The 15,929-nt window shown below is 42.3% G+C and overlaps 1 protein-coding gene across 2 annotated transcripts in view; it reads right to left on the bottom strand.

Annotated features, from left to right (window-relative positions):
• Positions 1-14,862, bottom strand: part of Fmn1 (formin 1) — a 365,829-nt gene extending 350,967 nt beyond the window's left edge. For both annotated transcript variants that reach the window (XM_036185303.1, XM_036185304.1), the window contains exon 1: positions 14,773-14,862. The gene's annotated coding sequence lies outside the window, so the exon portion shown is untranslated. The remainder of the gene's footprint in view (positions 1-14,772) is intronic.
• Between the last annotated feature and the right edge of the window lie 1,067 nt (positions 14,863-15,929).

Below are 15,929 nucleotides of genomic sequence, written 5' to 3'. Positions count from 1 at the left end.
ATTTTTTTTTTTTGCATTATGATATGGCTATAAGCTTTTGTGGGTCAGGGAGTGGAATGTGGTGGTTTGAAAAAAAATGGCCCCCAAAGGGAGTGACACTATTAGGAAGTGTGGCCTTGTTGGAGGAAGTGTGTCACTGTGGGGGCAGGCTTTGAGCTCTCTTTTTCTCAAGATTCGCTGTAGCACGAATCTTAAAAGTTCTTATTAACAAAAACAAACCTGGAGCTGGGTATTGGGGTGAACACTAGAAGATCAGAGAAGCAAAACAAGCCATAGTCACCTCACCTCACCAATTCCTCAGCTGATCCTGTTTCCTCAGACTAGAAACCTCTGAGTCCTTATCCAAATGGATCTCAGTTGAACTGTTGCTCGAAAGCCTGAAAGCTTAACCAGCTCTAGTTCCTCATCCTCATGCCTTAAATACCTTTCTGCTTTCTGCTGTCACTTTCTGGATTAAAGGCATGTGTCACTATGCCTGGCTGTTTCCAGTGTGGCCTTGAACTCACAGAGATCCAGACGGATTTCTGCCTCTGGAATGCTAGGATTAAAGACATGTGTGCCACTATTTTCTGGCCTCTATATCTAGTGGCTGTTCTGTTCTCTGACCCCAGAGAAGTTTATTAGGGTACACAACATTTTGGGGAACACAATACCACCATAATTCCCTCAGTGTAACAGTCAATCAACTTCCTATTGCCTGCAAGATGTAGTACTCTCAGCTCCAGCACCATGTCTGCCTGCATGTTGTCATGCTCCCCTTTATGATCATAAAAGACTGAACCTCCAAAACTGTAAGCAAGCCCCCCTCAATTAAATGTTTTCTTTATATGAGTTGCTATGGTCAATGTGTCTCTTCACAGCAATAGTAAATCCTAACTAAGACAGAAGGTAAATGGAAAATTCAGGGTGCACACAGGATCTGAACTGAGACTTCTAAGGCAAAAAAGACACCACAAGACAGTAAGTTGTGAAAGGAAAGTTTAAGAAATTTAGATAGAGGGAGAAAAGACACATCTTTATCATCAATAAGAACTAAAAGAAAAAAATGAAAAGCATTGAAACAAATAATAACATTGAGCATAAAATTAACATGTTTTTGGAATTGCCTCTATTGTTACACAGCAATCACTGTCAGTTTGAGACTCAGGCCATATCCACCCCTCTACCCCAGTATTTTCAAGGCTTCCCCTTCTTTGGTCCAGACATTTAATTTGACATTAAACATATACCACCTGAAAGGCTGTCTTTAATTTCTCCTACATGGCCCATGTACAAAGGTCTTCAATTGGAGACCTTCTAGAGTTTTGACCTAACAGTTGAAAGCAGCTCATTATGTCTTTGTAGTCTTCTCTGGGACTCCAACATCTCTAGCCATCTGTATTAGTCATGGTTCTCTAAAATAACAGAATTTATAGAACAGAATGAGAGAGAGAGAGAGAGAGAGAGAGAGAGAGAGAGAGAGAGAGAGAGAGAGACTGATTTACAGGCTGCAGTCCAGCTAATCTAACAATGGGTGTTTGTGAACAGAAAGTCCAAGAACCCAGTAGTTGCTCAGACCACAAGACTGGATGTCACAGACGGTCTTCCAAATAGGATGGAATCCTAAAGAAGTAGGCTCTAATGCCAGCGGAGGAATAGATGTGCTAGCAAGGTGAGGGCAAGCTGGCAAAGAGCAAAAGCTTCCTTCTTCCATATCTTTATATAGGCTTCCAGCAGAAAGTATGGCCCAAATTAAAGATGTGTCTTTCCAACTCAAGATCCAGATTAAAGGTGTGTGTTGTCTCATCTCAAGATCCCAATTAAAGGCATGTGTTTTCCTGTCTCAAAGGTACCATCTAGAAGTGTATTTACCCACTTCAAACCAAGCAAAAAATATCTCACAGGTGTGCCCTCCATTTCTGAACTGTAGTTTATTCCAGATATAGTCAGGTTGACAACCAAGAATAGAATAGCCATCAAACCATCTGGCACAAGGCTTGCATCAATGTTATTATGCCAAAGAATTCAGATGTTCACATGCCTTTGAGCTCCATGATTCATAGTCTTAGGGACAGAGTATCCCAGATTCCTACCATTAACATAGCTTTAGGACCCAAGTTCAAATGCCAGATCTTCTATTTCAGCATGCCAACCTGAGACAGTTATATAATAAGAATGTGCCTTTATTTCTCATCCTTGCAATGCAGTTCATAATGCTCGATAGCATCTTTTGACCAACATGGTATCTGGAAGACACTTAGGAGTATGCTCTACACCCCTGTTATGGAATCAGTTCCCAGAGGACATTGCCTCCCACTGCCAAAGAGATATTCACAGTGTGGTTATTTTTATTATACTCCAGGCACAGCTACCTTTCAGAGATTCTGATGCAGGCCACATCTTCCTCCCTGGGGCTCTGCACATGCTATTCCATCTGCAGAATGTGACTGCTATCTGTAATTCATATGACGTAGTCTGAATTTTTTCCATATATTTCACAGCTTTGCTCCTAAACAGTCTTACATCAGGTTCTATCTCAGCCTGCCACTTCTGCAGAAATCTCTCACCTCGTTGTCTAGGGCAGCAAACTTCCCTCCTTCTGAGCCCTTTTAGAGTTGTAACTACTACCGTTGGTGCCAAACCACATCCTGTCCACATCAACTCCATAGAGAGAAGCCTGCCCAGGGCTTTCTGTTCAGTGGCCTTGGTGTGTCCCTGGGAATGATTCTTCTTTAAAAACAGACTGGCTTTAGGTCTTATTAGAATGATAGTCAGGAACATCCAGATGATGCAAATTTGGGGACCCATTACCTAAGATTCTAAGTCTAACAGGAAGCTACTGGGGAATTCTAACCTGGGAGAAACATGGTTTAGCTACTGCTTTGTGGAATACAGACTAAGCAGGAGCCTACCTGAAGAGGATCTCTGAAGTCTGGCTCATTCCAGTTGGTTCATCAGGAAGGGAGAAAAATCTTACTCTTTCTTAGACATGAGGCAGGATAAGTAAACAGTGTAGAAATAGACACACAGTTCATCTGCTGTATGAACATTTCACAAAGGGGATGCTTAAATGTGGGTGACAATGAGAAGAAGATTCAGAAATGCTGATCTAGACTATGTGAGAGGCAGTAGGTGTACCTTCTTAGGACCAGCCATCCATTATACATACACTGGCCTGGGATGGCCCCAGAAGCCTCCTGGGCCAATAGCCCTAGAACTGCCCTGTCACCTCATGTTTCCTTGGAGCTGCGCAGACACTGACTCATTCACCTTCTCAATGGGAAGATGGTCCAGTAAGATAAGATAGTCTATTTGCAAGTCAGCTTCTCTGAACACAGATGCTCCTGTTTGCAGCGTCTCTGGAAGTACAAGTGAAGGAAGGAAGTTGCAGGAGGTACACAGGGCAGCGCAGATACCTCGCACCTCAGCGGGACCTCTCTGTCCCATGCTTCACAGTTCTCTTCCTACCAAGATTCTATCTGGTTCTTACCAGATGAATTCCTGGGCTTTCAGAAGAGTGCAAGATAAAGGTCTCATCCCCTGGAAATCCTGAGTAGGCAGATATTCTTTTGTTTGAACATCCCAAGTGCTTTATAAAAATACTAATAATGCCAATAGCTGCTATTTCTTGAACACTTAGGGAGATACTATTGTAAGTCTTTAATTTACATTATTTCATTTAATAGTCTCACTGTTCACCCTATTTTACAGAAATAACACCAAGGTTAAGGGGAGTGAAAGGGCTTTCCTGATATTATACATCTTGTAAGTATATAACAGACACCACGCAATAAACAGTCTTCTAACTCTCAGGCTGTACATACATGGCTTTGCACCTCACCTCATTGGATCACAATCAACAGGCACGCACCTCTTTCCTCTATTATCTCTAATAACCGAAGACCCAGCCCTGATGCCATGAATTTTACAGTCAACTTTTGTAAAACTTCAGGATATTACTTGCCAAGACTCAGCTTTGCCATCTATAAAACAGATACATTAAATGTCTTCCTAGTGGATCAAGACAAAAATCAGACACATCTTTTTACACACCACAGAAAATGGCACATAGATACTTAGCGAAACATGTATTTACTAAGTGACTATGGAATGCCAGATCTTATGTGGGGAAAGTAATAATAAAACAGCTGCCTTTGCAGCCAACACACTAGGAATTTACTGTATGTTGGCTGCACTAATTCTTTGAGGACAGGGGCTATGTGTGCTTTAACATGGGTTTTCTGTGGAAATTCCTGATAGTGAGTAAATATGCAATAACATTTTGGTGAGCAAACAATAAGGCTAACAGTTCACACCATTTCAGAAATCCAAAGTGTTAGAGATTATGTTAACATAGTGGTTGACATTTATCTAAGAGTAGGTAAATGAAATACAAAGGAAATATCCCCAGAGTTTGCATACATGGAAGCCATTTAAGCTTGGCACCACCACTACACAACTTACACTATTATACTTGCAGCCCAAAACAGAATAACAAAATAGAATGGCATAGAAGTAAGGATATATTGAATAATACTCAGATGTAGGGACAAGAGGGGAGAAGTTTCAAAGGCACTCATCTTTAAGAGATAGCAATCAACTGATGCTATATGAAGACAATAATTTATGAGCATAACTTATTCTTAACCAAAACTCTTATTATTTTTAGTCAGACATTTTAAAGAAACAACATATCTGAAATGAGGTAAATTTAGTTCAAGTTTCATTTTTCTTTTAGTTTCATTTTCTTTAATTGCTTAGAATTCAAAAATTTATATTATTTTTGTTATACTTGTTTACTCATTTTCACATAAATATTTATAAACATCCAGGTCTGAAATAATATACATCTAAGGTTAACAATGGGAATTATAGTATGAGAATTTTAATTGCTCTCATAATCTCCTAATTTTTGGCCTACTTGAAATTCTTTTTTTTTTTTTTGAGACAGGGTTTCTCTGGGTAGCTTTGCACCTTTCCTGGAATTCACTTGGTAGCCCAGGTTGGCCTCGAACTCACAGAGATCCGCCTGGCTCTGCCTCCCGAGTGCTGGGATTAAAGACATGCACCACCACCGCCCAGCTCTGCAATTCTTAATAATGAACATACATTATTTTCATAAAGTGTGTTTCAGGGCTGAGAAGATGATTCATACATGCAATGTTTCCTTTACACTTCATTCTCAGGTATTTTACCTACTGTTAGATAATGTCAGCCTACTATGTTAACATAAAGCACTTGCCATGCACACATGGGGACTGGACTTCGGGTTCCCAGAGACCATATAATAGTGAGTACTACCTGGTTTCCCAGCACTCAGAAGGCAGAGATGGGATCTAGCTAGACTAGCAGAAATGGTGAGTCCTGGGTTCACAAGAGACTGGCCTTAACATGAAAAATGGAGCACTCAAGGAAGACACTGGATATCAACCTCTGGCCTCCAAATGCAGGCACAGATGAATGCACACACTCATACCCACCTATACAAGCACACATGCACACAGACCACAACAATTCAAAAACACTTATTTAGAAAAGCTTTAAGTTGGTATAATTTGGAATAATTCAAGGAATCTACTCATTTTATGTAAAAATCCAGCATTCCCCATGTTTAGCATTATCATATCCATATTGCGATAGTTACTTCTTTCAATTGCAGTGAACAACTCATTGCTGACTATACTATAAAGGATAAATAAATTCTTATTGCCTTTACTTTTAGAAATGTCTTCTGCCAATCAAACTCTGGAGCTTTTATATCTGTTTTAGCAAAAGAAGGGAGATTCTATTAAACTATGTTTGTGAAGTGCTTTAACTGCTACTGCATTCTGCCAAAGTATGGGCTGGCATTCTAGTCTAGGAGTTAATGTTATTCACAGGGAAAATGATGCAATCTTTAAAGAAAACAGGTATTAGTCACTGTGCTCCATCCCATTTCAGTACCAGCCTCTCTCCACTGCAGCCTTTATGAATACCTATACCACCTTGCCTTGAACTAATTTCTCTACCACAAAAGGCAACCTCATGGCATTCCAGGTAGCTCTAAATATGAATACATATTTCTCTTACAGTGACTTAACTCTATTTCTATCCATTTCTTCTTCTAACTGCCTGTACTGTAGCCCAGCTCTTCTCCTGTCCAACTACCTTTAAACTCCTGCAAACTTCCTATGCTTCCCGAGGTATCTCATCCTGGCTTCACCATCCCCAGCTCTCGAGTGAGCCCTGAAGTGGAGAGCTACCAGCTTTGACAATCACGATGGTCATTCGACTCTCTCTAGTGGGTAAGGCAGTGCCTAGAGCCAAAACCATTCCTTTGAAAACATGTCAAAGTGTGTTCAGGAATCAGAAATCCAGCTCATGTAGCTGTCCCTTTAAATCATTCGATGAACACATCCTAAGTTGCTAGATTCTCTTACAATTGCTTCACCTATCTTGGATTTCAGTTTCCTCTTTACCCTGGCTATTATTCTTGGCAAACTGGTGATCATTCTTACATTACTTTTGGCTGAAAGTGGCTGAAACTTGGGTTTTAAGGCACCTTAAGCAAAATCGGAAGCAAATGGGATGCTGTGGAATTCATGGACCATTTCATGAAATCAGTTAAAGAGAAGACTGAGCCAATGGCAGGAAGAAGCTGAAGCAGGCCTTCCAGAAGTAAGTTTCTCAGGCTGGACCCTGGAGTACTTCTCTATAACTTAACTCAGGTGACTCCTGCATCCTGCCATCCTCTAATCCAAAACACTAGTTTGGGGGAAATAACTCATGTGTCCCCTCCTGGGTAAAAATTGTATTGCTCATTTATCTAGGTGTGGTCAGGGATGGAGTTCTGAATATATGAACCTTTTGATTATAGGTCATCCTTAGAAAAAGGGAAGTAGGTATTCACAGGACATCTCAAAAAGTTGCTCTGGTTCTAGAAGCAAAGTTACATGCAGAGATATTAATCTATATTCATCTTATTTCCCACCTTTCCTCCTTGACAGGCATCAAAATGGGAAGTTATTGAATCTGGACAAGGGAGGTAAGTAGAAAAACAGAAATAACTTGTCAATAGTTCTAGATATCTCCAAATCTTAAATTCTTAGAAGGATTTCTCAAGACGATAAAAAATCTTCTTAGGGAATTTCTTTGAGACTATTAAAAGAGATAGAGAATTTTAGATATGAAGAGTCCCAAAGAAACATAAAAGGAGGATTCTCTCAGAGTTCTTAGGGGAAAGGGAGAGAGAGGTGCAGCAACCCAGAAAGAGGAATACCCATGCCTTGCTTCCTAGCAGTCACAAAAAAAGCCATAACACCCCACAGGTGTGTGTGTGTGTGTGTGTGTGTGTGTGTGTGTGTGTGTGTGTGTGTGTGTGTAGTATGTGTAGGTAGATGGGTACATAGGAAAGGTCATAAAGATTCCTAAGGACAAAGTATGACCTGAACACTACACTGAGAGAGTTGTGGTGACAAAATGCTGGGTGCTACAATGTCATTCTTGTGGTCTACTACCTCCATGACAAGAAGGCTCCCTCTGCCAATGCTGTGGCATGCTATCATTCTCCCGGACCACAGTTCTGGGGAGTGGTGTAGCTCTAAGAATGGTGGGGGTCAACTGCTTAACCTTCACAAGAAAGAAGATGATTAAAACAGAAATTAAAGCTGTCCGTAAGGAAGAGATTAGGTTCTTGATTTGTGGCTGTTCTCGCTGATGGGGATGCTTATCTCCTCAGCTTGAATGAAACAGACAGCAGCAAAATGAGACCAGTAGTTCTGCCTCACCAACGCGGATTTATCAAGCTAGAGAAAGTGTAACAATGAAAGCCCACCCCAGTTCCTAAAAATTTGTAGGAGAGCTCTTCCAATCCTCTTCTAGTTCACAGTATTCCTTCTGCTGTTCTCCAGGGGCGATGACACGGCCTTCTGTGTGTGTTCTTAGGCTGGACCCGTCCCCTTGTCCCCTCTCTTAGATGTGCTTCAGGCAGAAGCACCACCTTGCTTTGTCATTTGACCAGCTTGGGACTTGCACTTCATAATAAATTCTGTCTTAGCTGAGCTCTTGGATTTAGCAAATAGTAAGAGATTGGCAGCTATGGAGATGCTTCATCCTGAAGTGAAAATAAGAGGGGGCGGGGACTAAACAGCCAACTCACCCAGACTGAGCCTAGGATTTCACTACCCTTTGCCCTCTTCATGTTTGGAATTAGAAGAACAATTACTTCCAGAAAGGAGCTCAGTGATGCAGTGAATAAAGCCAGCGTGTCAGGTGACCTGGATCTATTCTTAGCCCTGTACTGTGCAGGAGTGACCTTGGGCAAGTCATTTTTCACATCCTAATCTCATTTTCCACTATACAAATAAGAAAGACTCCTTGTTACCTCCTTACAAAACAATGTATATGTAAGAATTATGCACATGATGGTGATTAAGAAAACATGTTTTCCTTAGTAATCTGTCATCATTTTTCTGAAGATACTGTGATCTTTGTGGCATTAAAGTTCTTCAAATATTCCTAAGAATTAAAATAACATGTATTTGCAGAGCTTAAAATTAGGACTAGCTTAAGCCAAATCAGAAAGTGGACTTAACACAAAGACAGTACCCTCCACTACACATGACTGTTCTAACCTTAATTACCTGGGACTTACTTGAATGGGTAGCAAAACCAGAATTCAAAAGTCCTGCCACTCTCCTATGGGTAAACAGTGGAGGATGCTAGAGAAGAAACAGATCTATGGAGATGAGGACACTGTCAAACAAGGCCAGGACTGGTGCCAATTCTATAAATGATTCCACTTTCTGCAGATCTGTTAGCTTAATTTTTTTTTTTTGCAAAGCTTTCCAAATGTGTGCTAGGCTTAGAAATGTGTCCAAAGTGACTGCCTTCATCTAAAAAGAGAACGGATGACCATTTTAATGAGTCTAAAAAGCCGCTCTTGCTTTTTCACTAGATTTGTACTCAAAATATTGCACTATATTTGTGGCTTATCCTGCTTTAAAGTAAAATAAATTAAAACCAAGAGTATTCTCACTGGTCTACTAGGGCATAGAAAGTAGAATGCAAGCCTCGCAAGTGGGCAAGATACTAACCAGATCCTACTTAAAACTATACCCTTGAGCAAACACATTAACCTCTCTGAGTCCTGGTCCTCTCTCTATAAGAGGTTCAGCACCACTTACTTTGTGCACATGATAGGCCAGCAGAGCTCATAACCAAGGCAAGGTTTTAAAATCCTGTGTATTAGGATGAGCCCAGGGGAGGCAACAGGCACTTCTCACTGCCTCCCTTTGACTATCCTTTAAGGATTATTTTTCCTTTGCTAGGACACTAGGTTGCATGGACTATGTGTTGGAATGGTGAAAACCCAGCTCTACTAATACTCACAGGGCTAAAAGCACCAAGGTGTGCTTTTTCTTGTCAGTGAACACATCAAAGCAGAAGTGTACATTTTTACACAGTACCTCTTATATAGCAGTTCTCAACTTGTGGGCTGTGACCCCTTTGGGGGGTTGCATAGCAGATATCCTGCATATCAGATATTTATTTACATTATGACTCATAACAGTAGCAAAATTACAGTTATGAAGTAGCAACTAAATAATTTTATGGTTGGGGGTCACTGCACCATGAAGAATTATATTAAAGGGTGGCAGCATTAGGAAGGTTGAGAACCACTGATACAATGCTTACACACAAACTATTTTCCAGATAGGAGACAAGATATTGTATTCTCAATGAATGGGGAAATCTTATTTAGCACCTCTAGAGGCCCAAACACATTTAAACACAATTTGTGTCAATGTTTATTTCTCTCATAATAGAAAGATCATTATCTATTTCCATAACAATTATTCCAAAATAATTTCTACATTCTAGTTCAGCAATTTTATACCATCAACGTGCAAAACGCTTTCTTTTTTCTTTTCTTTTCTTTTTTTTCTTTGGTTTTTCGAGACAGGGTTTCCCTGTGTAGCTTTGCGCCTTTCCTGGAACTCACTTGGTAGCCCAGGCTGGCCTTGAACTCACAGAGATCCACCTGGCTCTGCCTCCCGAGTTCTGGGATTACAGGCGTGCGCCACCACTGTCCGGCCCCCTTTCTTTTTCATACTTAGAAAAATTCATCTAAGACAGCCAAGGCTGTTACATAGAGAAACTCCATCTCAAAACAAGACAAAACAAAACCCCTGAGACCCTGGACAGAGATTTGGCACTTGTAGAGAGCTTTCAGAGAGCGAGGGCAGCACCATGGTCACCTGTACACACCTAGAAGGGTGCCTTCTCTTCCATAGGTGACACCATTCATTCAGACATTTTCATTTGGACTTCATTTGCATGAGTATCAGGCTAGGAAATTAGAATTACTACAACAAATGGGTTACTGGGGGAAGGCTTTTCCTACTAACCAGGAAGGGTCTTGTTCTCTTTGAAACATCTGTAATTTTTCTTCCCATGTTTCATAGCAGGTATTAGAGGAAAAAGCATCAAGCCTGGATGAGTGGGAATAGATGTCCACAGGGGTTCAAAGCAGAGCAGCTATGGCTGAGGGCTTGTTTAACAGCACTGTTCTATTGGATGGATTTTTTTTTTTAATGCACCAGTGTTGAGGTCATTCATGTCCACTGTGCTTCCTTCCCCCTAAACATGCCCTCAAGCACTCTCAGTGAGAAGGGAAAGCTCAGGGCAGGCATGTGAGAATTGGACCTGTCAGCTGCAACATAATGCTATTTGCTGTGCTGCTTTTTATCTATCCTCCCCAGTCTGCTGCTTCTCAATTAATGTCCCAACCCTGGTGGACAACACAAATGCTAAAAAGTCCTGCCAATTCCAAAATACCACCCTCAATCGCTTGTCACCGGGAAGACCAAAGAAAAATGTGGTTAATTTGAGGTATATCGGTATTTAACAATGATCTGCAACACTTTAGACAGGAGATCAGGGATGAATCTAATAAAATAGAACACAAAACAAGTCAGTTTTGATTAGGGCAGGGAAATAAGAGATATGTTGGTTTGGAGAAAAGAAAATAAAAAGGACTTGGCTAGAAGCTGACTTCCTGCAGAGAAGTTAAGAGGTTTGTTCAGCATAGGGAAGTAGAGGTAGGGTAGGGAAGAAGAGGCAGGGAGGCCCAATGAAGGAACAGTTCTCCCCCTAATCACAGAGGCACTAGGGTAGTATATGTTCAAGGGTCGGGTGAGTACAGAAAATCACTAGATTATTCTGTTATCATGAGACTGTTTTTACTCTTCATTAAAGAACCAGGAAACTCTAAGGAAGACTCTAAGAGTCCATTCCTGAGTTTCCAGCCTTTTATTTTGATGAGGTCAGGAGGCTGTACCCACTCTACCTCCTCCTACCACAGTAATTATTGTCTTATAGGGACACGGATTACTGCTTTGTCGGCAGTTCAGCACAGACCCTGAACACGGGGATGTTTGTTTTCTTCCAAAGGCCAGCCTGTTGGTGCAGGCTCACATTTGCTTTCCGTGGTTTAGCATCTCTGCAAAGATCAAGCATGTCAGATGAATGGCTGTAACTTTTGTCAGCACACAAGCTGAGAAATGCTAAGAATTAAGCTGATTTTAAGTCAAATACTATGTACATCCCCAAAATATAGCTGGTGTTAAAAATCTGGCCCCAAAGAGATTATAAGTGACCCCAAACATGATCAAACCACCAACAGTGGAATCACTGCAGGTTCTTCAACATCCCTGATGATTTTTCTTGCTTCCACAATAAAATTTTAATTTAAAATATTAAAAGCAAGATCATCTGAAACAAAATTCAGTCTTCAATGATATGCATGAACTCAGAGCTTTAACATAACTAGGTTGTGGAGCACTGTATACCAGGTCAGAGAAAGGTGTTCCTTAGACCTGTATCAAGGATGTTAACCAACATCATGCCAAGTTCCACACTGTTCCCCATTCCTACCTCTCTTCCTTTGCTCCACCAATTTTATATCTAGATAGGGCAGAAGACTAGGATATGAAACTCAATCCTCAGACAATCATAAGATCTATGGCACCCCATTCCCTTGGCTAAAGCAGTTAGTCCAGACAGGCCATACCTGTGAATAAAGGGCTTTTCAAGTGCAATTCTTTCCTGGGACTTTTCACTTAGGACTTGGGGAAGGGAGCAGCCTTGGGTTATGGAACTAGAAGGATATGAATCTAGAGTTTGTGAAGGCACAGGGAGGGCAGGGTCTGTAACAGAAGAGAGTAAGGCCAATAAGGGAAGAGAAAAAGCAGAGCTAAAAGAGAACCAGCAAAAATACCAAAAGACAAAGAGTTAGAAAACAAAATGGCAACTTTAGAAGCCACCTGGAGGTAGACTAGCTTTCTCACCAGGATATTAGGACCTCATTGGGCTCAGTTATGTGAGACCCAAATGCCCATCCTTTTGCTTAGGATTCTTCTGCTGGACTTCTGTCCCATATAAAAAAAAAAATAGCCTACTAATATAAAGGACAATAAACTCCAAATTTCAAAGTATCCCCCTCCCCGAAGCAGATGGAATGATGTTAAGTTCTCTGAATAAGAGATTCAAACTACATAGTTATTCAGTGGTTCTGTCTAGTTTGTAGTCTTAGAAAAGAATAATGCTGTTACACAATAAGTTACTTCAGGGTGGTGATTTAGAGTTGCTTCAATTCCCACAGACATTTGAAGCAAAGCTGTTTGCTTCCCCTGGGCAGAAGCCAATGTATTCACTAATGATTCTGCAGAAAGCACAATTTATCAAGTCAGTGTGGTGAACCGCCACTGAGAAAAGAACAGCCTAGGACAGACCCAGAGACTAGAGAGGAGTCCCCTCTAAAGCTTCAGCTTTAATGCATTTGAGCTGAAAGCTTGCTAGGCATTTCCACGGGCTGGAGTATAGCATGGCTGCTTAAACACAGATGGCTTCAATCAGTGGGTCCCTTAAGGGGCCATCCTATTGGGAATCTGAAGATGACCACTACCTATTAGCATAAGTACCAAGATCTAAAGCACACAGAGGAAGAAAGAAGGCACACTTTTTAGAGCCTTTGTTATCCTTGTGGGCTCGTATTACTAACAGCACTGATCATTAATTCCACCAATCACTATCTGCCAGGAAATTACTAAACATTTTTATTTACATGATTTCATGTATTTTACAACTTCCCTATGAGAGGAGAGGTAAGATTACCTGCGTTTCTCAAGATGAGAAATTAAGTTCAAGAAGATGACTTACCAAAATCATGAAACTAAGGCTAGCCCAGGACTTGAAACTTGCCTAATGGGTTTATGAGTTTAACCAGTATGATCCACTGCCAGGTATTAACCAGTGTTTCCCTCCAACAAGGCTGCTACCTCCTAGTTCCTGTACTATGCCTAGCAACCTGCCATGTGTTGATGCTGCCACTAGACTGCATACCCTGGAGAGAAAATGAAGATTATTATGGAGGTATTTCTGGCTGAGGAGAATTGGGAGCCCTGGAATCCTCAAAAGCAATGATTCCATGATGAGGGGTAATCTGATATTCGATTCTCAGCTTTAATGCTTTCCTCCTAAAAGAGGGCTAATAAATCAGAGGTCTAATAGACCTTGCAGCAAGCCCTGGAAAGAACTAAGCAATGGTTGTCGAGTCTCAGATATATATCTAGAAAATACCTTCTGGTCTAGACAATATTTAATATTCTCTCTCTCTCTCTCTCTCTCTCTCTCTCTCTCTCTCTCTCTCCCTCCCTCCCTCCCTCCCTCCCTCCCTCCCTCCCTCCCTCCTCATCCCTCTGGAACTTACATTCCCTCTATGGTGACACATACCCCCATCTGCAAGCATGAATACTAAATAAGCTTTGGTACAACTGCAGCCACTGTGGGAGAAAGTCAGATAGATGCTTTGCTGCCTGACCTGTTCCTCTCAAAGGCTCACCTCCTTATGGGTATAACTTGCCTTCCATAGCTCTATACCACAAGATCCCAGACCCTGCATCTGGTCCATCAGGACTGTGTCAGTGCCAACATCAAACTCTGTAGGAGTTAGTAAGCAGAAATGTTGATGATTAAAACAGAGAGGTTTCTTTTGCGCGCGCGCGCGCACACACACACACACACACACACACACACACACACACACACACACACACTGCTCCCAGTTAGTTGTCCTTGAGTTAAAACAAGGTTTGGTTTGTGGTCTCTGGAGACAAGGACATTGTCTGCTGTTGGAAGGAGGAGTGTCCAACACTTACATAGAGGAACAGAGACCGCCTTTGGAGAACTAGAGTGTTCCGAATGGAGGAGGAGATGATGTTGTTGGTGATGGTTGTGATGATGACAAGGTGACAGAAGAAAACGGTAATGGTGAATGCCACCTATAAACACAAGATCAGTACAGCAACAGATACCCTCATTACTGCCAAGACAAACACGAAGCAGCGTCTATTCTCAATCCATCTTCATTGCAGTATAATTGCATCGTTTAAAAAAAAAATTAAAAATAAAAGCCTGCATCCTTCCCCTCTTTGGCCCTCCAACCCTCCCAGCTTTCCTGAGCCAAGCTGGAATGAGACCGCACTGAACGGGTCAAGAAGGCTAGGGCCTGAGACATGAACTAATGACATGAGTTCTGTAGAGAGGGATGTTGGGGTGATTCCAGGGGCCACCAACGCACTTCCCAGCACCCAGCAGCCTGGCTGCAGAGCTGGAGGAACCAACTCTAGAGAGGACGCTAAGGTACGAGCTTATCAGCTTTGGCCAGAACCCTACAGACGGGGAGGCCGAGCAGGTAGCCCTTGGCTGGCAAAAAAGAGGTAGGACAGACGGCCAGGAGCAAGACTCTTTTACCTGACCAGGTACAGCAGGGCAGCGGTGGCTGCGAAGATGCCTCAGCTCTCCAGTCCAGAGTCACAGCAGGGAAGCAGCCGCTGCGCCTGCCACCGCCGAGGCCCCGCCCCCAGCCGCAAGCTCCGCCTCGCTAGCACGCGCCTACCTGACAGGCTGTTTGGGGGAGGTGTGCAATGGACTGATAGACAGCCATCCTGACCAATAGAAATGTGTAGCGGCTGCTGAGCTAGAGGATGGGAAGGCGGGCAGAGAGCCGCAGCGCCAAATTAACTGACCAAGCACTGTTCCTGGCCCGATTGCTGAACCCTCTCGGCGTCTCAGCGTGGCCTGGGACCTGGTTGCAGGGTCGAACACCATGGTTTTTAGGCTTGCTCTAAGTGACCGGTGAAGGGAGTCCATCCCCCTTGCTTGCAGCCTTTCGTGGCGCAGGCTCGGGATTCGCTGGAAGTGATGGGGGAGGGAGCTGGTGCCCTCAGCTTTGCCAAGGTTCCCTAGCTTTAGAGACGTGGCCAGGCCTAGTGGCTGCCTGGGGTCCTCCCAGCGTCCCTTACTGCATTCTCTATTCTAATCTAAAATTGACCCGCTCCCCCTAAAGATGGAAAATTCAATAAACCAAACCTTTATGTTAGTTCTCCAGCAGGTCTTGGCCTAACCTTTCAGTCCCCTCCAAACTGCTCTTCCCGGAAACGACCCAAAAGCTAAATCATTTTAAACAGAAAAATATTCAGAGTTGGGGTGTCGGGTGTCAAGGAGCCGGGGTCCTGCAAGGCAGCGAGCTTGCTTGAGTGAATCTTGCATCCTTGAAGTTCTTTGCAGCACTGCTAAAGTGTTGGTAACTCAGCACAGATCTTGATACCCAGAGACACTGCTTTGTTCCAAATAAAGCTCTAACCACTGATGATTACAGCTCAAACCAGGAAACCTTTCATAAGAGGATTAGAGATCTTAATGACATTGGGATGTGGTATGTGATTTGGGGATCTTTTCCAAGTAGGTAGGCAGGAAAGGGCATTGCCTTTAATCCGCTCCCACATAAATACAAAATCCACCATCTGTTCTTAAAAGCACAGTTACATCCCCGAGTAGTATAAAATGGTAAATAAGTATGAAAATATTTGAGAAAGTGTAGAGTGATTTTTCCTTCAAACATTTTTCTA

The sequence above is a fragment of the Onychomys torridus genome, chromosome 4 (genome assembly GCF_903995425.1).
Source record: "Onychomys torridus chromosome 4, mOncTor1.1, whole genome shotgun sequence".
Taxonomy (NCBI): Eukaryota; Metazoa; Chordata; class Mammalia; order Rodentia; family Cricetidae; genus Onychomys; species Onychomys torridus.
Note: the sequence above shows the minus strand (reverse complement) of the source record. Positions and strands in the feature narration are given on the sequence as shown.